This window comes from Salvelinus namaycush, chromosome 14 (assembly GCF_016432855.1).
Source record: "Salvelinus namaycush isolate Seneca chromosome 14, SaNama_1.0, whole genome shotgun sequence".
Lineage (NCBI taxonomy): Eukaryota > Metazoa > Chordata > Actinopteri > Salmoniformes > Salmonidae > Salvelinus > Salvelinus namaycush.
Genome location: NC_052320.1, coordinates 40,160,854 through 40,187,462, shown reverse-complemented (window position 1 = coordinate 40,187,462; position 26,609 = coordinate 40,160,854). Strand labels below are relative to the sequence as shown.

At 45.6% G+C, this 26,609-nt stretch overlaps 1 pseudogene; it reads right to left on the bottom strand.

Annotated features, from left to right (window-relative positions):
• Positions 1-1,079: 1,079 nt before the first annotated feature.
• LOC120058755 lies at positions 1,080-26,429 on the bottom strand (annotated as a pseudogene).
• Positions 26,430-26,609: the final 180 nt, after the last annotated feature.

Genomic DNA, 26,609 nt, shown 5'->3' with positions numbered 1-26,609 from the left:
ACTGGCCCAACGCTCTAATCACTAGGCAACCTACCGCCCCTCAACATTTAACATTTAACAAGGCTGGGATCGCGGAGTCGCCTCTTTACTGTTGACGTTGAGACTGGTGTTTTGCGGGTACTATTTAATGAAGCTGCCAGTTGAGGACTTGTGAGGCATCTGTTTCTCAAACTAGACACTCTAATGTACTTGTCCTCTTGCTCAGTTGGGCACCAGGGCCTCCCACTCCTCTTTCTATTCTGGTTAGAGCCAGTTTGCGCTGTTCGGTGAAGGGAGTAGTACACAGCGTTGTACCAGATCTTCAGTTTCTTGGCAATTTCTCGCATGGAATAGCCTTCAGTTCTCAGAACGATAATAGACTGACGAGTTTCAGAAGAAAGGTCTTTGGCCATTTTGAGCCTATAATCAAACCCACAAATGCTGACGCTCCAGATACTCAACTAGTCTAAAGGCCAGTTTTATTGCTACTTTTTATCAGCACAACAGTTTTCAGCTGTGCTAACACAATTGCAAAATAGTTTTCTAATGATCAATTAGCCTTTTAAAATGATAAACTTGGATTAGCTAACCCTGCGTACCATTGGAACACAGGAGTGATGGTTGCTGATAATGGGCCTCTGTATGCCTATGTAGATATTCCATAAAAAATAAGCCATTTCCAGCTACAATAGTCATTTACAACATTAACAATGTCTACACTGTATTTCTGATCAATTTGATGTTATTTTAATGGACATTTTTTTTGTTGCTTTTCTTTCAAAAACAAGGAAATGTCTAAGTGACCACAAACTTTTGAACGGTAGTGTACATGAGGGGTGTGAGCATATGGGTGGAAAAATTCCTCAGAAGAGAAAGAGTGAAACTGACTCCAACTCCTTTTTCACGCACTCTACAATCAGACTGGACTTTCGATGAAAACCACGTAACTGATTCCATATCAGCATAAAATCTAACATAAATATTTATTGGCTGGATTATAACCAAGAAGAAATGTTGATCAAATATATGAATAAACTGGGAGACGGATTAAGTGATTCTAAACCAGTTTGCGGAGGTCAGTTGGCTTCATCGATCGGCCGTCAACAGTAGAGACAGCAGTTAAGCTGAAGCTCCAGCAGCTCATAGTCCTCACTGTGGAACATCTAGATTAGAGGAAACACACCAGAGAAGACAGGATGAATGGGTCAGAGAACACAGCACCAGGCAGAGCAGGGATTCCCGTAGATAGCAACACAACATCTAGCAACATTTTCTCTGAAGCCGTTTTTTAAAAAAATTATTGGGTGGTAACTTCTGGTATAAGAAACACAAAAATAAGTGAAACATAAAAGCTAGAAGAGAGAGTTAATTCTGAGATTCTGCCAGAGGGCTATGGAGTGCCAAGGTGTGTGTGTGCGAGCATGTCATGTTTTAATGATTATAAAGAAATTTACCTCCCTATTCTGCACCTGGGTGTGTGTGTGAAAGGGGTGAAGGGGTATGAAGCGCAATTCTGTGTGTGTATGCGTGTGTGTGTGTGTGTGTCTGTGTGTTCCATCTATTTAGTACCTGGAACGGCACATATTGATGCTGACAGCAGGCAGTAAGGAGCGGTAGTACTCTCACTGAAGGGGTTTAGGCCAGGGCTTGATCAGGACATCCCTGCTGCTCATAGACCTCAGCACAGAGCGACTCACCACCACTGGGACACTGTCAGACCCCACCCTGCTGTAAAGGGAGTCTTTTCATTCATACTCTCCTGTTAGTTTCCCTCCTCCCTCTCTTCCACCTTTCGAACCACCTCCTCACCCCTTCCACCTGTCCCTCTCTCCTACACTCCCCTTACTTCCCACATCCTTCCCTCTTTCTGTCCCGCCCTCCTCAACTCAAAGCTGAGTTTGGCCATGAAGGTGTCCTCCTTTGTGTCTTCCGTGCCGTCGTCCAGCTTCAGGGACCGGGATTCTGACACCGTTACGGACTCACTTGTAGACGTGCACAATACTTCTGCTCCCTGCTTTCTCACACACATTTAAGCCGTACGCCATTAACAGACCCATGCCGCCACTTTGAGCATTTGACACCAAAGAAAAACAAAGACACTAAAATGCGCAACATTTCACCCTCTCCCCAGAGAGAGTAGGCTACAAAAGGTCAGTCAGTGAGTTAGTCAGCATGTGGTTTCTAGGAAAAGCCGTGGCCACCGTGCCCTTGTGGCAGGCGGGCTAATGCAGGTTAATCCCAGACAGAGAGGTCTCTGAGGTGTTAGTGTCATTAAACTGAGAGAGAAGAGCCCCTCTAACCCTATTAACTCTCACCGCTAAGACGATTTAGGCCTGACAGCTTATGCTGCTCGGCAGAAATAGAATCAGTGCCAAGAAATACTTGGATTACTACCTTCTCAGAACACACACACCTCAGCACTGACACGTACACATACTGCATGTAATGTGTGCATGTATGGAAACGTGTACGAGCACACAACCTAAACATACAGATTATTCCCATTAGCTAAAAGTGGTAATGAGAAAGGTGTTGATTTTAGTGTACACTGCATAAGGTAATGGATACCCCTACTGCAGCCTTCCTGTCGATGCGAGGGACCTCCTGGGCAATGACACACACAGCCTCCTCATCACCAATACCCTTGTCCAGGTAGAACTGCGACAGAGATAGGACCTGTACAGTACAGTGACAAATTAATAACACACCTTGGAACCAAACATCAATTACAAAGAGACGGGTGTCAACCTGCCGTATGGCGATGCTGTGTAGATCAAGGGCTGTTTGCAGTTGATTCACACGCTACCCTGGCTGTTCAGCAGGGGTTTGTTGGTGGAGCAGCAGGAACACATGGGGATCAGGTCCTGGGTTACACACATACACACCTTTGTGAATATACACAAACGTATAAGATACACACTCCACAACAAAAATAAATAAAGTGCTTTCAGAAAGTATTCACACGCCTTTACTTTTTCCACATTTTGTCGTGTTATGCGCAACAATTCGTGTTACGCGCAACGCGCAACAATTCTAAATGCAATTGCGTGTTAACTGTTTTGGTGCATGATTAAAAAGAGCTACTATTTTTATTTCTCAACTGGTAATTGAAGCGCGTCTCCCATTCACCATTCAAGCATAGGCAACAGGCTAGAAGCGCTTCACCCACAACTTTACAATGTGAGCTGAAGGCAGTATCCATTTTAAAAACATACTTAATTGTTTGAAACCTGAATGTTTTATTTCATATTATGACGCATGTCTATGGGCAAAATCTGACCATGAATATGTGGAGGCAATTCATTTATTAAGACTTCGTAGGCGGTGTGTGAGTTTCAAGCTTGGGGAAGCTTACAATTTATCCTACCATTTCTACCATTCTGCGTGCCAGTTATGATTTTCATATGTGCTTTTTCTTGGAACAGATTCATTTCAATAATACATTTTAGTTTCTCAAAATCGTTGTTACACGGTTAATCACAAAAAGTTCAAAGTCAACTAAAGCGAGATCACCAGCCTCTGCCATATTGGCACACTGATACACCGGGATCCATTGGCGGCTAAAGAAATGAGCACATGGAACTCAATCAATCAATCAAGTTTATTTTATATAGCCCTTCGTACATCAGCTAATATCTCGAAGTGCTGTACAGAAACCCAGCCTAAAACCCCAAACAGCTAGTAATGCAGGTGTAGAAGCACGGTGGCTAGGAAAAACTCCCTAGAAAGGCCAAAACCTAGGAAGAAACCTAGAGAGGAACCAGGCTATGAGGGGTGGCCAGTCCTCTTCTGGCTGTGCCGGGTGGAGATTATAACAGAACTATGCCAAGATGTTCAAAAATGTTCATAAGTGACAAGCATGGTCAAATAATAATCATGAATAATTTTCAGTTGGCTTTTCATAGCCGATCATTAAGAGTTGAAAAACAACAGGTCTGGGACAGGTGGCGGTTCCATAACCGCAGGCAGAACAGTTGAAACTGGAATAGCAGCAAGGCCAGGCGGACTGGGGACAGCAAGGAGTCACCACGCCCGGTAGTCCCGACGTATGGTCCTAGGGCTCAGGTCCTCCGAGAGAAAGAAAGAGAGAAGGAGAAAATTAGAGAGAGCCAAGATTTTCAAAAATCTTGGCCTATAAAACTCATAGCCTATAGGTCAATGCAGCAGTAGGCCTATAACTTTCATCTTTTACACTAAGGATTGGTGATTATCGAGGGGGAGATTGTTGGAAAGATTTATAAATAGCTTACTGTGAGGAACTATAGTTTTAATATATTATTATTCGAATTTGGATGTAAAAAAAAAATATTCACTTTCCTACATTTTTGCGCAGCAGGCTTGCTTCTATGCATGCTCAGGTTCGCACGCCCCCTCAACATTATCAGGACAGAGAAATCAGACATGCTCATAGGGCGGCAGGTAGCCTAGCAGTTAAGAACGTTGAGCCAATAACTGAAAGGTTGCTGGTTTGAATCCCTGAGCAGACTAGGTGAAAAATCTGTCGATGTGCCCTTGAGCAAGGCACTCAACACCAATTGTTCCTGTAAGTCGCTCTGGATAAAAGTGTGTGCTAAATGATTAAAAAAGTTTTTTTAAAGAAGCTAATTATCTTCGATTCCTCTGTGGATAAGGCATGCTTTCTGGTGAAGTATTTCTGTATAGGAGTAATTATATTATGCAAAGTGTTGGTCCCATGTTTCATGAGCAGAAATAAAAGATCCCAGAAATGTCCCATACTCACAAAAAGGTTATTTTTCTCAAATGTTGTGCACAAATTTGTTTATATCCCTATGAGTGAGCATTTCTCCTTTGCCAAGATAATCCATCCACCTGACGGGTGTGGCATTTCAAGAAGCTGATTAAACAGCATGATCATTACACAGGCACACCTTGTGCTGGGGACAATAAAAGGCCACTCTAAAATGTGCAGTTTTGTCACACAACACAATGCCACAGATGTCTCAAGTTGAGGGAGCGTGCAATTGGCATGCTGACTGCAGGAATGTCCACCAGAGCTGTTGCCAGAGAATTTTATGTTAATTGCTCTACCATAAGCCGCCTCCAACATCATTTTACACAACCACAGACCACGTGTATGGCGTTGTTGGGTGAGCGGTTTGCTGATGTCAACATTGTAAACAGAGTGCTCCATGGTGGCGGTGGGGTTATGGTATAGGCAGGCATAAGCTACGGACCACAAACACATTTGCATTTTATCTATGGCAATTTGAATGCTCAGAGATACTGTGACGAGATCCTGAGGCCCATTGTCGTGCTATTCGTCCGTCGCCATCACCGCATGTTTCACCATGATAATGCACAGCCCCATGTCGCAAGGATCTGTACACAATTCCTGAAAGCTGAAAATGTCCCAGTTTTTCCATGGCCTGCATACTCACCAGACATGTCACCCATTGAGCATGTTTGGGATGCTCTGGATCGACATGTACGACAGCGTGTTTCAGTTCCCGCCAATATCTACCTACTTCGCACAGCCACTGAAGAGGAGTGGGGCAACATTCCACAGGCCACAATCAACAGCCTGATCAACTCTATGCGAAGGAGATGTGTAGCGCTGCATGAGGCAAATGGTGGTCACACACAGGCATCTGTGACCTTAATGCATTCCCAGTCATGTGAAATTCATCGATTAGGCAATAATGAATTCATTTAAATTGATTGATTTCCTTAAATGAACTGTAACTCAGTAAAATCTTGGACATTTTTTCATGTTGCATTTATATTTTTTCTTCAGTATACTTCCCTATTGGACCAACCACTATGCCATTTCTCTCCTGTTCTATTGGTTTTCATATCAACTTTATTTTGTTGTCCAGAAGCGAAAGGCACAATTCTAGTCATATATACAACCCAACCTAGATGTTACATCTTTAGATCCCCCCTCTTTCTAAGTTTCCAACAGAGATTTTAATCTTTGTCACATTTGGAATCGCTATATTTGCGCAGAATGTTTGCGTTTCCCCCAAATCGCATTATTGGCTGCTTCAATACATGAGTTACATGTTCTGTTAAGACACCCCAAGGAATATGGGTCTGGTAAATTTCTCAAATGGCCGGTGAATTAAAATCTTACCGGTCACGTTGTCCGGCGCCAAAGTTTCCTAAATTTGCAAAAACACACACACCTGGTTGAAGTGGTATGGTTTGGAGCAGACGGTAAGGCTGCCCAGGTCCATGGTCTCCTGGAAGACGAGAGGGTCTGGCCAGCTCAAACTCTCCCAGGGTTCTGCTCTGCTTAGCCAACGCATACAGAGTGCTACTGAGACCCACCGTCAAGGACAACAAGGTGCTACAGGTAGAAATTGCCCTTAGCAACAGATCTGGGGTCAGCATACCCTCTTCAAATTATACCCTAACTATTAGGCTAGGAAATGCCAAACTGAACTTAGATCAGTGCCTACTGGAAACTTCTTCAGAACTCCAGAACAGGAAATGTAGATCAGAGACAGAACTGGGCACGCAATTGATAGTACATACTGTACACTCATCAGAGCTGTGTATGTATGCTAAGCATAGCCATTGTTGCCAGCAACCACAAGCCCCAGTCAATACTCTGTTTCACTCTGTGATGAGTGCACTGATCCTCTCTAAAATAACTACCTTGGCTTTTTGTTTAAAAGTGCTGTGAGTAGAGGAATGTATACTTGTGTGTAAGGGTTTGTGTATTCATCCTTGCATGTGTGTGTTTGAGCAGAGGAAATTGCTGCCCGTTTGTGTTTGTGTAGATGAAGATTGTGCACTGAGGGACCTCTAAGAAAGGCAACACTAAGCCAATGACTTGCAGCTGCAGAAGCCCTATAACTGATATTCATCTACTAGCTCCAACAGCTCTCCTCTCCTCTGTCCCAGCGTCAGCATTGGAATTGTTAATCAATTTATCTCCTCCTGTTGTGTGTTGTTTCGCAGTGCTTTCCATGACATTGTGCCGTGTTATTCCGCCCAGAGCCCACTAAACTCATAAATCACAGTTCAAAGTTTTCCAAGCGGCACCATGTTGCCAGAGAGGATTCCAGCTGCAGAGCCCCATTTCCTTCTGGAAGGCCTGGATTTCCTTCCCTGTACTTCTACCTCTTTCTAACATTAAGTGTGTGTGCGTGTGTGCATGGCAATCAGTGGGTTTGTTTTGGTTAGTGAGGATGTGCCTCTTCCTGGCGTCTTGTCTTCCTGCCCATCTCCCTTTTACTTCACCTCTAATCTGTTTGTTCACTGGCACCAACACTCTCTCTTTTTTCTACTCTTTTCTACTTTAACTTCTCCCTCTCTGTGTAGCAACTAAAACAAAACATTGAAAGGTGACATTTGACACATGGATTTGGCCTTCTGCTTTAGATCGTTGCAACACAAGTCACAGAAGTAGTCCCCACGTTGGAAGGATACACTTTAGAAATGCCCAGTGGTACGTCCTTGGTGAGGTTGTGCAGGAGGTACCTGGAGATGTTAGAGCGTCTCAGGCATATGAGAGCTGAAGGGTTCATCCTGGAGAGAGGAGAAGGGAGAGAGGAGGGAAATAGAGGGAGGGAAAGGAAGCAGGAAGCTCGACAAGACAGAGCTACTCTTCCTCCTGGGGAAGGCCTGGCTGCTCAAAGACATCTCCATCATGATTGAAAACTCCACAGTGTTTCCCTCCTAGAATGCAAAGAACCTTGGTGTGACCCTAGACAACACCCTACCGTTCTCTGCAAACATCAAAGCAGTGACTCACTCCTGCAGGTCATGCTCTACAACATCCGTACCTCACACAGGAAGCAGAGCATTTCCTAATCCAGGCACTTGTCATGTCCCGTCTGGACTACCGCAACTCGCCCCATCAAGCCCCTGCAACTTATCCAGAACGCTGCAGCCCGCTTGGTTTTCAACCTTTTCAAGTTCTCCCATGTCACCCCGCTCCTCCGCACACTCCACTGGCTTCCAGTCGAAGAGCACATCCACTACAAGACCATGACGCTTACCTACGGAGCAGCAAGAGGAACTGCCCCTCCCAACCTTCAGGCTATGCACAAACCCTACAACCCAAACCCAAACGCCAGTTCTGCCACCTCTGGTCTCTTGGCCCTCCCACCCCTACGGGAGGGCAGCTCCCGCTCAGCCCAGTCCAAGCTCTTCTCTGTCCTGGCACCCCAATGGTGGAACCAGCTTCCACCTGAAGCTTGGACAGCGGAGTCCCTGCCCATCTTACGAAAGCACCTGAAACCCTACCTCTTCAAAGAGTATTTTAAATAATCCCACTCCTCACATTTGCACTTGATCCCCCCCCCCCCCCCCCCCCCCCCTTCTAGCTCTGACTTTGCTGATAGCTACTTTGTTGAGGAAAGGTGAACTTACTATGCGGTTGTCCCACCTAGCTTTCTTAAGAGGAATGCAATAACTGTAAGTTGCTCGGGATAAGAGCATCTGCTAAATGACTCAAATGTAAGGATGGGCGGCAGAGAGAGACAGAAGGCACACAACATCCATCAGATACACACATCTTTGGGCATCTCTGTAAGAACACAGAGGCACAACGACTCCATCTCTGCCCCTTGCTCCTCTCTTCCTTCCTTGCCCTCCACTTATTTTCTCTTCCTCGCTCCCCTGCCTTAATCACGTCTCCTGCCACATCCTCCCTTCAGAGCACTTTGCGCACATGGGCTAGGTTAAGAGGCAGGGTGTGTTTATTAGCGTGTAGCGCCAGCTAGCTCCCACAGTGTTTGATGGCTCATCAAAGCCCTTTGCCTGGGAAAGTTAAAGTGAGATAAATAAGGTTCCTGCTCTGGATTCAATCACAGGGGTTCCTCACTTCAGGGGTGTGACCAGGGTAGAGTACTGTAAAAACAAACAGAGAGAGAGAGCACACTGACACAGGCCAGGGATAGTGAAGCCACTGCATACCAGCCTAAAGAGACAGGGTGCTTATAATCAGACATACACTACATGACCAAAAGTATGTGGACACCTGCTCGTCGAACATCTCCAAAATCATGGGCATTAATATGGAGTTGGTCCCCCCTTTGCTGCTATAACAGCCTCCACTCTTCTGGGAAGGATTTCCACTAGACGTTGGAACATTGCTGCGGCGACTTGCTTCCATTCAGCCACAAGAGCAGTAGTGAGGTCTGGCACTGATGTCCGGCGATTAGGCCTGGCTTGCAGTCGGCTTTCCAATTCATCCCAAAGGTGTTCGATGGGGTTGAAGTCATCCGCCAAACCCAGATTCGTCCGTCAGACTGCCAGATGGTGAAACGTGATCCATCACTCCAGAGAACGCGTTTCCACTGCTCCAGAGTCCAATGGCGGCGAGCTTTACACAACTCTAGCTGACGCTTGGCATTGCGCACGGTGATTTTAGGCTTATTTGTGGCTGCGTGGGTCATGGAAACCCATTCGATGAAGCTCCAGATGAACAGTTCTTCTGCTGATGCTGCTTCAAGAGGCAGTTTGGAACTCGGTAGTGAGTGTTGCAACTGAGGACCTGCGATTTTTAAGCGCTTCAGCACTTGTCTGTCCCATTCGGTGAGCTTGTGTGGCCTACCACTTCGCGACTGAGCCATTGTTGCTCCTAGACGTTTCCACTTCACAATACCAGCACTTAAAAAGTTGACCGTGGCAGCTTTGACGATCTGACTTGTTGGAAAGGTGGCATCCTATGACGGTGCCACGTTGAAAGTCACTGAGCTCTTCAGTAAGGCCATTCTACTGCCAATGTTTGTCTATGGAGATTATGCTCGATTTTATACACCTGTCAGCAACGGGTGTGGTTGAAATAGTCGAAACCACTAATTTAAAGGGGTGTCCCACATACTTTTGTACCCCTCAAGAAGGGGTGCTGGTGGGAGGGGTTATCATAATAAATTATAATCTAATTAACTGGTTACTATAGAAACAGAGGTCATAGTGGGTTCAGAGAGTTGACGTCATGGTTGACATGAGTTGGGTTGTAGCAATGGTCATCGGGGCTGTTGTCGACAGAATCTCCAGGACTGTTCTCTCATTGGTGGCTTTGCTCTGTATATCTAACCAACTTTTGCTTTGCAGCAGTATATTGCTGAATTGGATTCCAAAAGCATTTTTGTATTTCAACTCAGGAACTGAAGGGAATTTAGCCTCCACAGTTTTTGTCTGGCCGTACTGTAGGCTACCATTCTCAACTTTCTCAAACCTGTTATTCTTAACTTCTTAGCTTTTCTTAACTCAACCTTAACCTACTCTTAACTGTACTTACTGGGCTCTACTCTACCTTTGGGCACGGTGAGCATCTTACAGTGTAACGCTGTATAGAGTGGTTAACATGGTAGAGCTCAGCCAGGTGCTGGAAACGCTTGAACTTCTTCAGCATCTACTCCTTCCTCTCCTAATTTTCTGTTCTTCCCCCCCTTTTTAAATGTAATTTGGAGGCAGGAAAATGTGAAGACTTTCACTAGGTAGACTCCCTTACCCCTAGTGATGTCCAAACACTGCATAAATAGTATCCAGTAATAATACGCGGCCTCATTAAACCTGCTCTCCACCACGGCATTGTGGGTAAGCTGCTTCAACAGCATCACTCCGTCGGCCCGCCTTGTGGAACGCTGTGGGGGGGAGGAGAGAAGGAAGTGAAGAGACTTAATTGTAGCGATGGAGGAGGAAAAGCAAGCTTGAGTGGCGCTTCAAGGTAGACTTATCACGCAATATGACGTAGATGCAGAAAGTAAACAGCATAGTGGGTTCATTTCCACAACAACTAAGAGCGTTGAAGCGTGAGGCTCAACTTCTCTGCTGTTTTGGTCCCCTGGCTACCACGCTGTCCACAGCGTGAAGCAGACCCGTGCACCTGCACAGATACTGTGTGGAATGTTGATTCTCGCTTATCTCAAAATCTCCGTTACTGCTCATGGCAGTATAATTTCGCTGAGTCTACCTTTTAAAAGGGCTTTCCGGACAGGAAGCGGGGTAGAGCTGCCCATACATTTTCAACGGAACTAGTCAGGGGGCAGAATTCTATCCAGGCGGAGTGATTGGTGGTGATCGTGCATGTAAAAGCAGATATGACGAAAATAGGAATCTGCTCTATTTTGGAGAACTCCGCTCCACCCCATCTCTTCCCGTCTGGATAGCCCTTAACACTGCTTCTATTGCAGCAACAGAGATATGCTTTGACAAGTCTAAGAAATCTCCTTGAGATTCAACCTTACAGGAGCCAACACCTTTCCCATTACTCTGTCTCAGTCTCAGGCTGCCAGAGTTTAACCGCATCACACACACACTCTCTCTCTCTCTCGCTACACGCCAAGGCCAATTTGTACTTAATGTATACGAGACAATATGTTCACTAACTACAAACAGACGTCTTCTTAAACGAACCCACTCCCAAATGTCAAACAGCATGGCACTTAGCAAGCAGAGCGCCAGTAAACATATGTCCTATTCTTCATGTTGCTATCTGTGGCTAATTAAAGCCAGCTTCAGGCAGACAGCCCCTCGGGTGACCCTGTCTGTCCTGCTAGATGTACAGGAGGTCAGGACATATTAGTGGCTAATATTTATCAGTGCAGCCAGGCAGATAAAACCACAGTCAGCTGCTGCTGCTTAGTGTAAGGACACGAACACTATACAGGCACACACACAAACCACATACTCTCCCCCAAACACACTACGCTAACAAAGATTAACATGGGCTGTGGCCTGGGCCCACATAACGCTGTGATGTAGCTCGGTTACACCACACATTTGAGTTTGTGAGGAGTTACAGTCGCCAGTCAGCCTTAGCCAGGTGAGGAACGACCAGGCTACTAGACTACAAGGGCCTAAAGGCAATTACAATCACTGTGGTGGTAACACAATACACCATTACGAAAACACAATACAGACAGCACAACACCAGATTACTGCCAGACTGAAACACAACCAGGGCTGTTCAACTATCTACTCCGCAGCAAGACACAGAGAAGAATATTGTGCAAGATCAATTGGATACAGTACAGTACATAAATATGCATGCAGGGATCCTAATCCTAAATCCATGTGGTGATTATAGTTCAAGTCATAATTAGGAATTATTGTTGTAGCGCTGATTGGGACCATGCGTGGCATGTAATACTGTTAGCAGTCAGGACTTGCTCTGTCTAGCTGTGGATCAAGTTTTACAGTGAACAGAGAGAGCAGTGAAGAGGAAATAGTAAAAAACGACACGGGCCAACCTTTATATGGTTTCCATATGTACCCCATGTTAGGAATTGACATTGCCTTCTAGCCATCTGTGGTATTCTGTGATACGTTGATGTAGTTCTGATTCCAGAAGGATCTGAGATATGTCTGGTCAATGTAAGGTGCACAAAATGGGATTTAAAATCTAGTGCTAAGAAGTTTCAACAGACATGGCCTTGGCAAAGTTACTATAACATTGAGCTCCTGTAACATATAGGGATGAGTATATTCTCTCTCCACTCCCTTTTCATCCTCACCTTTCTGTTCCATCCTCGAAACGGTCGTTCTCAGCCAGCCACTGAGCGTAGGGCACATAGAAGTCATCTTTAAAACTGGAACATGTTTCTCCACCAGAGAGTTCACATCACAGATGATCTTCAAAAGGTACATAGATCCACCCTCCCACCCTGCTCCCAGAGAACAGAGAGCAACTCTCCCTATATATATATATATATATATATATATATATATATATATACTGTGTATATACACATACAATGCACTGAGTGTACAAAACATTATGAACACCTACTCGTTCCATAACAGACTGACCAGGTGAATCCAGGTGAAACCTATGATCCCTTATTGATGTTAAAATCCACTTCAATCAGTATAGATGAAGGGGAGGAGAACCAGGATTTTTAAGCCATGAGACATGAATTGACAAAAGACAAAATATTTAAGTGCCTTAGAACGGGGTATGTTGGTAGGTGCCGGGCACACCGGTTTGTGTCAAGAAGTGCAGCGCTGCCGGGTTTTTCACACTCAACAGTTTGACACCCAACTTGACACAACTGTGGGAAGCATTGGAGTCAACATAGGCCAGCATCCCTGTGGAAGGCTTTCGACACCTTGTAGAGTTCATACCCCAATGAATTGAGGCTGTTCTGTGGGCAATGTATGTATGTATGTATGTATGCATGTATGTGTTGGGCTTTATACACTGAACAAAAATATAAAACGCAACATGTAAAGGGTTTTTCACTCACATTTTGTGCACAAATTTGTTTATATTCCTGTTAGTGAGCATTTCTCCTTTGCCAAGATAATCCATCCACCTGATAGGTGTGTCATATCAAGAAGCTGATTAAACAGCATGATCATTACACAGATGCACCTTGTGCTGGGGCCAATAAAAGGCCACTCTAAAATGTGCAGTTTTTTCACACAACACAATGCAACAGATGTTCTGAGGGAGTGTGCAATTGGCATGCAGATTGTAGGAATGTCCAACAGAGCTGTTGCCAGATAATTGAATGGCCATTTCTTTACCGCCACCTCCAATGTTGTTTTAGAGAATTTGGCAGTACGTCCAAATCGGCCTCACAACCGTAGACCACGTGTATGGCGTTGTGTGGGCGAGCGGTTTGCCGATGTCAACATTGTGAACAGAGTGCCCCATGGTGGAAGTGGGGTTATGGTATGGGCATAAGCTACGGTCAACGAACACCATTGCATTTTATCGATGGCAATTTGAATGCACAGAGATACCATGAAGAATTCCTGAAGCCCATTTCCATGCCATTCATCCGCCCCATCCCCTCATGTTTCAGCATGATAATGCACGGCCCCATGTCACAAGGATCTGTACACAATTCCTGGAAGCTGAACATGTTCCAGTTCTTCCATGGCCTGCATACACAGTAGACATGTCATCCATTGAGCATGTTTGGAATGCTCTGGATCGAAGTGTACGACAGCGTGTTCCAGTTTCCGCCAATATCCAGCAACTTCACACAGCCATTGAAGAGGAGTGAGACAACATTCCAAAGGCCACAATCAACAGCGAGAGATGTGTTGGGTTGCATGAGGCAAATGGTGGTCACACCAGACACCTAATGGTTTTCTGATCCACACCCCTACCTTTTTAAGGTACCTGTGACCAACAGATGCATATCTGTATTCCCAGTCATGTGAAATCCATCGATTTAAGGCCTAATACATTTATTTCCATTGACTGATTTCCTTCTTAAACATCTTTTAAATTGTTGCATTTATATTTTTGTTCAGTATAGATTGTTTCGTTGTATATGTTGGGCTTTAGTTGAGATTATTCTTTACAGAGTGTAATGGTCCAGGCTTCAATTGTTCTTTAACTAGCACCATTAATTCTCGGTTTCGACAATTCTAAAGTTATAGCTTCTAATAGTAACTGTATCCACTGGTGGATTGGGAGAGAGTGGGATGACTGCCATCTGAGACCCAACATCTTCTTTGAGGCAGGGCTGCCTGCCAGTAGTAGTCATCTGTGATTGATTGAGAGATTCAAGGAGCTATCATCGTGAAGTAACATAGCAGATGCAACGCATTGAATATTTACATTCATGCACTTCGATCACATATCTGACATACAACCAGATTAAAATACTTATGAGGCAATATTCCCGGGGAAATTGGCCTACAATTGTAAGTAATTAGTAACACAGGCTTTAAAACACAGACACACTACTTCATCTAGCCAAAACATTAATACATCTCATTACTAATGTGATATATTAGGGTTAACATACAGTACCAGTCAAAAGTCTGGACACACTTAATCATTCAAGGGTTTTTCTTTATTTTTACTATTTTCTACATTGTAGAATAATAGTGAAGACATCAAAACTATGAAATAACACATATGGAATCATGTAGTCACCAAAAAAGTGTTAAACAAATCAAAATATATTGTATATTTGTATTGTATATATCTTCAAAGTAGCCACCCTACTACAGTATATTAGACTGATTTTATGTCATGGTCAATTAGTCTGCAGCTGGTGTTGTCTGTAGTAGAGTAGCTGGTGTTTGTCTGTAGTAGAGTAGTGTGACAGTACCCTATGGAGGCATACCTGCCTGTCATGTTGATTGATTAACCTAAATGTCCCATAGCAAGAATTTTGTTAAGTACACTCCTCTTAATATGTGTAACTGTGTGTCACAGTAATGTCAAAGCCCTCTTCTGCACAGTCCAATCAGCCTCTGAGTCTAAGCAGACTCAACCCAGGCTAGGCCCAGGGTAAGAGTGAGTGCAGTGAATAGCATCCATATGGCCCATTCATACTGTACCGTAGGCTGTGTTCTGTCCTCTCTCAATGTCCACCTCCCCCAGAAAGGGATATAAAACATAACTGCTAACACCATGCCAGATTCATACAATATGAATGTGATAAAAGGTTCTAGTTTTTTTGGCATTCTCTCTGTTTCACCGTGGACATCGGCAGTTTGCTCTCAGTACCGCCTGTAATTGACAAAACTCTAGCGATGGATTTAGGAAATGTAGTGTTCCCTTCGTGTCTCTGTAGTATGAGCTGCTCTGACGGGGGTGGTTGTGCTAAGGCTCTTTATTGCTTTGGACTGTTGGGTGCTCCTCACATTCTAGTCATAATGTAGGCAGAGATTCAGAGGAAATGGCTCTGGCTTGGCTGGAAACGTTGCTCTGGTTTCAATAGAACATTGTTTCAGTTTGTCTTGTTCCAGTAAATATGCAGTTGAGTTTTCTGTGTTCTGGGTGGGACCTATGAGGTCAACTTTCTGATGAGCCAAGTAAGATAGAATACTGTAGCTGTGTCCAACAGGTGGAAGGACCATAAGTGAAATGTGAATGGTTCCGACTGACCTGGTCCCAGTATCGTGCCTCCACGTGCAGCTGCACCAGGGCCTGCAGGTCTCCCATCTTGGAGTAGGTCTCAGAGGGGTAACCATGGTGCTCCGCATTATCCAGCTTACGGGCGATGTCAATCAGCCTGGTGGGGGGGTGGGAAGAGATGCGATCAGACGGAGTGTGTGGGGGGTGCGGGTTGTGTGTGTGTGTCCAAGTGTGTGTGTGGGTCAGGCCTCGTAGAGGACCCCTTATAAAATCACATATCTCCTATAAGCGCATCGCACCACACTTAGGAATGAGGCCGAACTCACTCACACCCGAATGTCAGCTGTCATGCCTGATAAAGCTTGACGGGGCCAACCAGTCTTTCCCTGTGTTTGTTATGCTGAGGCTGCCTTAGCCTAGGTGGTCTGGGCCAGAGTGGGTGTGTGATTGACAAGCAGCAGACACAGAGAGAGGGGCCCATGAGGAGCTCTGATAGAGCCACAGGACCCAGCATTAGCCATCTGCCTGCCTCCCAACCACACACATCCATATTGCTTTCCCATGACTCACAGGAGGGAAGAAGGGAGGAAAACCAAGAGCTGTCGGTGTCGGTGTCTGTGTCTGTGTGATCCACATGTCGACTCAGCCTTGTTCTCCTATGATGTCGATGGCTAGGTACATCTGAGCAGTGGCCTGCGGCTCCTTGCTGTTCTTAGCCCAGTCTGCCTGCTTGGACATCAGCATGAAAGTGTTTTTAGGGTCTGTCACGCCCCCATACTCCTACAGAGGGACAGAAAAAGAGGGAGGATGAGTGAGAGAAAAGGCCAGAGAGAACGAGAATGAGAGACCGACAGGCCCAACTGGGTCAGGACCTGGAGAGGGGGGACATGGAGTCACACAAACAGGACCAGGATTCCCCCTCTGGTGTCCTCCAGCGCTAAAACAAACGGCCTCGAGGACCAGATGGCCTCACAGCCACATAAATATACAGCAGCCACAAAACACACACACACAAGGGAGGGGAAAGGAGTCAGGCCTGTGTCATCTGCTTCAGTACCGTGAACATACACACACAGTTTGTGATCAAAGACCACTCCACACATAAACATACTTAACAGGAGATCGCCTCAACTTCAACTGACCCCCTCATAAAATAATTCAGATCCAACAACTGACACTCAAGCCCCACCATCAATTACTTATGTGTATGTGTGTCACATGGAAACATGTTTAAAGCCACAGCCCGTGTGTGTGTGTGTGTGTGTGTACCTACAGTATCTTGGCTGACTCAAACAGGCACAGGTCTCACATGCATGCGTGTGCGGGTGTATAGGCATATTCAAACATCTATGTGCATGAATGTCTATTGTCTTGAACATGTACAGGTCTAGGGTATGAGAGTGTGTGTGTGTGTGTGTGTGAGTCAATCAGTAGTCGCACAGTGTACAAGCTGAGGACTCTGGAGTGGAAGCCAGTCCTCTTGCAGAGCCTGGCAGCCTGGTGGAATTTCCCCTGGTAGGCATAGACGTCCGATAGGAACAGCTCCTTGTCGCTCTCACCCCTCTTCTTTTTCTCCTAGAAATCCCTCAGCACACACACACACAAACACAAACACTAGTGTATGTACGCACCACACGCACATGCAACGAAAGAGAGAAATGAGCTAATATCAGCCGCTCAGTCAGTTTCACCCTAGTCTGACCCTGTGCTATCTGCCCATAGCTGCACGTATTCCATACAGTATGCACACACAGACACAAAGCCTGTTTTGTGAAATTCAATGATCCATTGTTTCCACATCTACCGTCAACATGCCAAAAAAAAATATATTTGACTTTTCCCTTTTCAAACTGTAGCCCCCGAGGCAGGTCTAATCTTATCACAAAGAATGTCCATGAAAACACATTAATGTATTTATATTCCCAGGAGATCAGTTAAGTTCACATAAAATAACGCTTTCCTCCCTTTACTAGCCCTTTGTGTGTGTGTGTGTGTTGTGTGGTGTGTGGTGTGTGGTGTGTGGTGTGTGGTGTGTGGTGTGTGTGTGTGTGTGTGTGTGTGTGTGTGTGTGTGTGTGTGTGTGTGTGTACAGTCATATGTTGGGCCAGTAAGAAAATGCTTAATGAGGGCAACCCATGCGATCCCAAGTTTCCCCTCCTCTGTCTCGCTTTGATGATGTCATGTGGAGTTCTCTGGTCAGCCAGTAAATCCACCCTGATTAAAGCTATGTGGTCTGTTCTGTTTTCTACCGTGACAAATTATTTGATCTTGGAATAATACCATTTGGACTAATCCATGATGCATTTTAGGGGAGTGTGTCTGTGCCATATTGTACCTCAATGCTGTTGATGAGCTCCAGGCAGCGCAGGTCTCGTACTCGGATGAAGGCCTGAGAGAGAGAGAAACAAAAGGGAACTCCAGTCCTCGAGTATCCCCAACAGCACACATTTGTGTTGTAGTCCCAGACAAAAACACCTGATTCAACTTGTCAAGGGCTTGATGATCAGTTGACAAGTAGAATGACGTGTGCTTGTCCGGGGCCACAACAAAAATGGGGAAGCCAGAGAATCCACTCACACCACATCCTATCACATTGGTCAAACAAGCATGAGAGAGGTTCTTCATACAAATAGCATCAGGCTGCACCATCTAGTGATGAACACTAGCATTGCAGTGAAAAAGTGTGTGTGTGTGTGTGTGCTTCCGTGGGAGTACGTGCTTGTACGACCTTCTTAACAGTGAAAGTCGAGCCCTTCCAGGGCATCTGTGGCCAGATCCCTACTGTCACTGTCAGTCACACCCAGACAGGAGATCTGATAGACCTGCTTGAACATCCTTCTCTCCAGACACTGGTACATAGGAGCCGACTGTGGAGAAGAGATGGGAAGGAAGGGGAAACCAGGCAATTCAACATACAATAAGAAAACGTAGAAACAGAACTAAAAGAGTGGATAATAAAGCTCAGTTCTTTAAGTAATATTCTTCCCACCCACCGGCACCTCCACGGTGGACATGGAGTAGACACGCGGGCAGAAGATCTTGGAGCCATTGTAGCCCACCACAAAGCCCTGCAGCTTCTGTTGGTCCACTGGGAAGTTACTGGCCTTGACGTCGAGGTAGCAGCTGCCTGACAAACACAGCATGCCCTCACATTAAGTGTCCCATGCTACGTTGTTAGCATTGGGCTCCTGGGGAGTCGGGAAGGATGCTCATAGAACGAGGGCAGTCGGGGGGAAAAGTAGGTGAAGGAAAAAGGAGGAGGCAGTGGGACAACCTTTGAACGCTAATTTGAAAGTGAAGCCACCTCGACCTTGGCCTTAATAACTCTTGACCACCTGCCCTCTGACCTGAAAGAGCAGCTCCTTGGTGTGGATGTCATAAACCAGGCAGGTGCTGTGCCCGTCCACCACTGCCAGCTTGCTGCGGGACGTACCCATGCCCAGACAACGCACAGATGTAGACTGCTTCAGCAGATTGTCGGCAAACGGGTTGTCCACAAAGATCTTCGGGATCTGAAGAGAAAATGAATACCATTGGTGCAAGTTGGATTGAATTGAGCCGCAGGAGATAGCATCTCAGTAAGACTAACCTAGATAAATACAAGTTAGCTAAGACAGAAGTGTTTGTATCCGCTCTATTCTTTAGCCCCACCAGTAGGCCCTCGCTGTCCGGTCGGCCACCAATGACTTTGATGTGGAGAATCAGAGACTCCATGAGCCACTATTCCTTGGTACTGGTGAAGGACAGACACCACATATAAAATCATATAAAACTGAACCAATTTTCAATATACTGTAAATCCACAAGAACTAGGAGGTATAGCTGATAAACAGCAGAGAGGCCAGGTTGAAGACGCGAGACACGCAGCGCAAAAGGCTCCCCTATTGATCTTGCTTAGGGACAATACAATGATCCTACCTAGACAAGCCTACAACAATGAATAACTGCATTATTGTTTTTTTAAGGGAGCACAAACTGATACTCTAGGCTAAACTTCAGCGATTTGAGCGGCTATTCCTTGCGAACCTAGATCCTAGCGCTTCAATACAGCTTCAACATTTGCAATTTGACTTTTCAAAATGTATTAACTTTTATGTGTGGCATAAACACAAGCAGTCACACGGTTTTAATGTGATTAGGCTACTTCAAAAGTCTCCTATAGGCTACCTGCACACGTTCATCAAAAATATAATTCCAGCTTCCAAACTGTACCATTTGATGAATGGAAAGAGACATCTGTTACAAAACACCCAAAAGTTGAATGACATTTGGAAATTGTCAAGTCAAGCATTCGACACCCGAGTACAAGGTAGGGAGGGATCTCATTTCTGTTTGTCGAGATTGACAGAGTCCATTTGATTGTAGTGTTGAAAATGCAAACCGTGATTTTGAAGCGCCCAAAGTCGGCATGCTTTGCTTGTTGGTTGTTTTATTTGATTTATTTAACCTTTATTTAACTAGGCAAGTCCGTTTAGAACAAATTCTTATTTACAATGACGGCCTCCCGCCAGTCAAACCCTCCCCTAACCCGGACGACGCTGGGCCAATTGTGCGCTGCCCTATGGGACTCTCAATCACGGCCGGATGTGATGCAGCTTGGATTCGAACCAGGGACTGCAGTGATGCCTCTTGCGCTGAGACGCAGTGCCTTAGACTGCTGCGCCACTCAGGAGCATTGGCAAATATATGATTCGAAATATAGGGTCAAACTTTTGAAATCGGATTTTCCCCTAGCTGATCATTGTCTGCAGAAGGCTCTGATTGTAGTGTTATGAAACAGGCAGGGAGAGTGAGCTCCGTGGCGGTCGGCGAACCCTCAACCTTCTGGCCCGTAGCCCTGCGTGGCATCGACTGTCCCACAAAAGCACGCTCAAGTGGCAAAGTCGATATCCACATTTATAAAACACAGGGTCGCTACAGTTATTGTTATTTTTGGACGTGAACATTATTTTGAGTTATTTCAACGAGGGGGAAGGGCCTTGTGAAAATATTGTTTACGTTAGGGGGGGGCATTTTTGTATGGCTGTCCCTTAATATAACCTTCTAATCTAACTATCCATGTGTTTCATTCTCGTTCAATGCTCTGCGAAGATAAAAGTCCGATTGTATTTGACACAGCCCGTTCAGAGGTTAGACAGTCACACCAGAGAAACCATCAGCCTCAGTGGTGGAGCTGTAACAGGGCTTTTAGAGACAGATCTAAAGCATCTCTGTCACAGTTAACTCTAGACTGCTCCCCCTCTCCCCTTCTCTGTCAAACCCCAGAGACACAAACCAGGGAGGAAACCTCCAGATACATCCAGCCGGGCTCCACAATGCTGTGGCGGTAACCACTCACTCTTCCCTGTCTCACTTAGGCTGTCTAATGGCTGAGGAGGCGGGGGAGAGACTCAGAGACAAAACCCGTAAAGGAACACAGATACAGCTGAAGCCTTTAAGAAGGATAGGCAGAAAGATCTGGAGGACCACTGGGTCTAACCGTCCCTCTCTGGCCTCTCTCTGGCCGTCCCTCTCTGGCCTTTCTCTGGCCTTTCTCTGGGCTCTCTCTGGGCTATCTCTGGGCTATCTCTGGGCTCTCTCTGGCCTTTCTCTGGGGTGTTTTAGAGCAGCGATGCAGCACTAAACACTAATTCACTGGCTTTCCATCATCTTAATAGCATGATAATGTCTTTCGGGGGGGGTCTTTCACAATCTGTCACCAATGCATTAGTATAATTTACACAAGCCGAAGACGCTGCAGGTCAGTGTTATTGACTCAGGTCAAATAGTTTTGTGTTGCACAGGAGGTTGGTAGCACCTTAATTGGGGAGGACGGGCTCATAGTAATGGCTGGAACAGATTCAATGAAATAGTATCGAACTCATCAAACACATGGTTTCCTCCCCTCAGCAGCCTCCTGTGTTGTGTTGTTATGGCACTTTACGGAGTTGTTTGTCACCAAGCCAAAGGCAAATCCGTAGAAAACAGTTATTAATAAAGGTATTCAGTCTACAGCTCTAAATAACTGTACAAATACGATGACCATCTACTACCACAGTGTAAATGTGTTTGGGGGTAGTAGGGGATAGGGTCTGATTTTGGACTGGGTGTAAGTTTCACCTGACACAGGATGATGTGCTGGGAGCAGACCACGAGCAGGTCGCACTCAAACTTCCTGCAGATCTTCTCCTTGATGCGGTTGTACATGTCGGAGGAGTCGTCAGAAATCGTAGATGAGGATCTTCTCCGGCAGCTGGATGGCTCGGCGGTTCCTGTTGAGAGCTATCTTCTTATCCAGCTCTCTGCACTTCATCCTCACTGGGCAAGGAGAGCAGGTAAGCACAGGAAGTCCAGTCAAAAAATAACCACTAGCCCTAGCGTCACTTAACTCCTACACCCTTAGTGTTTACAGATCTGAAGGGACTGGATAGATCTGAGCATATGGGCAGGACTCTACATAGCCTTCCAATGGACTTCTTCAGGGAGCTTCTGCCGTCCATTTCCATCAGATCTGCTAACACTGACGATGTAAGGGAGCTAAGGGAAGTACAATGTACCGTTTAAGTCAATCCACCTTTCTGTTCAGTGATGAGGTGCTGGACGTGGGCCATGCCATCTCTGTAGGCGTAACGGTCTTTGTACAGGCCATGCATCGTGCTGAAGATGAGCTGAAAGAAGGCTATGCTCCGTCCTGGAAGCCCAACACCTACACAGAAGACAAAGAGAGAACAATGTAGCAGTGGTTCCCATTAACACTTCCATGAAAATACAGAGAGACAAAGTGTTCCTGTTGCTAGATCCCCGTCTAAGACAACGTGGAGATGTCAGCAAGGTAGAACCTAATGCTCTCTCGCGTGAGTCGCTAGTACTAATATAAAATATTAAAGATATCAAATAAACCGACATTAATATTACTTTCATGTACTCTATGGGTGATCACAGATACTTTTTCACAAGTTAAAAATAACTGATCTGTGAATTTATCCCAACGTGATATGTCGCATCAACACTTGATCTGACAGCATGACGTCTATAGCGTCTATAGCGTCAGTCGCATCTTATCATTTCCGTTCCGCGTTCTTCACAGCATGGCTCGGCACCATGTCAGCGCTGTTTTAAATTACAGCGTTCCAATACAGTTCCCTTCAGACACACGCACATACACTCTCTCTCTCATACACCCTTACACAGTTACTCAAATGTACACACACACACACACACTAAAAGAGACCCACCACATAGACTCTACAGGTCCACACCCAGGAGCTCTGTTCCCCGATGGTGCCGAGCCGCACCCAGTCTTGGTGTAGAGGGAGGCCTGCTTGTCCGAGCCGCCCATCACAATGTACTCCCCCTTGGAGAAGTAGCTGACGCAGCAGGAGTCATAGAGAGTTCTGTCCTTCCCAATCTGAGAGAGACAGAGGAACAGACATTGAAATGCCAAGGAATTCTACTTCATATTTATTGACCTTTAACTGGGCTATGCTTGTCTAGGCCAATACTTCCCCTGACTGGGAGCAAGTCTCAAATGAATGTCCTAAAAATCGTCTCTCCTCGGTTGCAACACTCACACAACAACTGTTCGTCGGGAGCTTCATGAAATTGGTTTCCATGGCCGAACTACCGCACACAAGCCTAAGATCACCATGCGCAATGCCAAGCATCGGCTGGAGTGGTGTAAAGCTCGCCGCCATTGGACTCTGGAGCAGTGGAAACGTGTTCTCTGGAGTGATGAATCACGCCCTCACCATCTGGCAGTCCGACAGACAAATCTGTGTTTGGCCGATGCCAGGGGAGCGCTACCCGCACCAATGCATAGTGCCAACTGTAAAGTTTGGTGGAGGAAGAATAATGGTCTGGGGCTGTTTTTCATGGTTCGGGCTAGGCCCTTTAGTTCCAGTGAAGGGAAATCTTAACGCTACAACATACAATGACATTCTAGATGATTCTGTGCTTCCAACTTTGTTGCAACAGTTTGGGGAAGGCCCTTTACTGTTTCAGCATGACAATGCCCCCGTGCACGAAGCGAGGTCCATACAGAAATGGTTTGTCGAGATCGGTGTGGAAGAACTTGACTGGCCTGCACAGAACCCTGATCTCAACCCCATCAAACACCTTTGGGATGAATTGGAACGCCGACTGCGAGCCAGGTCTAACCGCCCAACATCAGTGCCCGACCTCACTAATAGTCTTGTGGCTGAATTGAAGCAAGTCCCTGCAGCAATGTTCCAACATCAAGTGGAAAGCCTTCCCAGAAGAGCGGAGGCTGTTATAGCAGCAAAGGGGGGACCAACTCCATCTTAATGCCCAAGACTTTGGAATGAGATGTTCGACGAGCAGGTGTCCACATACTTTTGGTCATGTAGTATATTTTAAAAACAACTTGAGTACTTCTAATAATTTGATATAAATGAGATGGGCACATGTATTAATTACAGAAAATAATTTCACTCGGAAAGTATTCAGACCCCTTCCCTTTTTCCACATTTTGTTACGTCACAGCCTTATTCTAAAATGGATTCAATTATTATTATTATTACTCCTAGGAGTCTTAACATGTTCGATACCAATGTTCTTCATCTCAGAGAGCTGATGTTGTGACGAGCCTCCTTGAAATGCACAGCCACAGGGTGTCTCTGGTCAAGAGTCCCTATATAACTCCTGTGTTCTGCTATCCTTGTTTTCAGAGCTCATTTCGTTTTTTTCTCCTACATAGCATAGACCACAAATACACTTGATTAGGCATACCACGTTGTTTGTAGAACACCTAATGATGGACTTAATCTTATAACGGCCTTGCCCACGATAGGGTGATTGAACGTTGTGCATTTCTTCGGAAACTTACGGTGGGTACGTCGGCCACATCTGCAATTATCCGTCCGGCACATTGACTAGGAAGGTGCTACGTGGTACTGGTGGGAGATCACTCCTCATTTGACTGATGTCTGAAGACTACCTGTGGGGGATCTTTAAACATCTTTTCCAGTTGTGGATCAGGGCTCAAGATGTGCCAGTGTTTTTTTTAATGATATGGTCGAACTATTTGCCAAGTGGCGAGTACTGAAGGTTGTGTTGAGCTCGCTGGTCAGGGGGGTGGGGTGGTTTGTGCGTGAGGCTGTCATCCCGGGTCATATCTTTGTATCGGGAATACGGCCTCATTTGAAAATGTGGTCTCACGCATTAAAATAACAGGGAAGTTTCTCTCGTATTTATGGTCCACCAAGTCTGAGCCAAGGCTTTCTCCAGACCACGACCTAGTAGACACATCAAAGCCCACAGTCCTTAGCAATCCCGTTGAGCGCCTGACCAAACAGATGGGAAAAACACATACACACTCTCTTGTTTCTAAATGGGCTCTATTGTTCTGGCACTTGAAGTCCATTTGCGCGACGTCATGTCAGTTCCCGACTGCGCATCTGTTTCTCCTCACTCTGAAAAAGAACCGTCTGACAGTCCATTCTTTTGCCCTGAAATAAAACCATTTTGGACAACTTCCCTTTTTTTTATTTTTATTACAGATCATTCCCAGCATGGTAATCAAACCAGCATGTTCACTGAAACCGATGAACAGCCAAGTGACAACACATGAGACTAAGGTTCCATGGCAGGGTAATGAAAACAGTGCATATTTGTCTGTACTTACAGTATTACCCAGAGGGATATGGGGGAGGAGTAGTGCGGGGATCATTATTAAACGCTAAACAGGATCACCTCCAGTCCAGTGTTATGGTTCCAATAGTGCCTGACAGGCTGATTGCGTACAGGCCTTAAAGGCCTAATGAAGTGTTATCAATACATGATGGTGGCCTGTGGTTTAGGTGTTATCGCTCGTTGCCACAGCAATGGGAAAGTGTGATAACACCCAGGCCATTGACCAATCACCGGTGCCCACCTGGGAGCAGAGCCTCAACCCCTGTGGTCGTAAACATAGGCCTTCTGATCTCTACATAACGACCATGGGGTGTATTGCTGTGCTACACACTGATATACTTTGGATTGTCAATCATCAGAGTATTTTCCATTATACTTTCTATTAAGCAAATATATATATATATATTTTTTTTTTCACGGCTGCATTTTCTACTAGATATGCTATGCTATCTATTAATTTGCTGTGGAAACAAACTCTAAATGTTTATCTCATATGTAACCAATATCCAGATGGCCAGTAGAAGGCAAAAATATTTACTACATTTTAGACCAGGGGTGGGTAAACTTTTTGGCTTGAGGGCCACATCGGTATTTTGAAATTCAATGAAGGGCCACAGATTTTTGGGGGGTTATTTTGTTTGTCTAAATCAATGTGGATCAGAAAAAAGCACAGTTATTTGAAAATATATAGATCCGTTATCATTTTTACATTATTTCTTTCAGCGGGTCATTGTGCTCATCCCTGAGAGAGAAACGCCACAATGAGTCTTTCCCTGAGTTTTGATGTTACCTCCCTTCCTTCATGCAGTGGTCTTGATCAGAGAACACTCCCTGTAGCAGGGGCTCCCCTCCTCTCCCTGCCTGCCTCTCCTTCTCCAGCTGCCTAGCCCAGCCCCAGGCACTCTACCCTGCTGCTGCAGCTCTGCCTGCTCTGGCTGTAGGGTGCGTCGGTGAGCAGGCACTGGTGCTCTGGCATGCTGCTGTCCACATCCACTGCCTCATCATCTTCTTCCTCACAGGACGGCATCCACTTCCACCAGTCCCTGTCAGAGCTCGCCTGGTCAAACATTGACACCTACTGGCTGTCTACAGGAAATACATTGGACTTCTGATGTCCCAAAAAAACTCTCAACCGCACTCACAATGATGCCTATTTTCTCCGATTTCCACTCCGTTCGCGCAGTTGATGTTCAACAGGTTGCTGTCGTGGAGGACTGTTTACAGGATCTGTTCGCTTGTGCGCAGACTC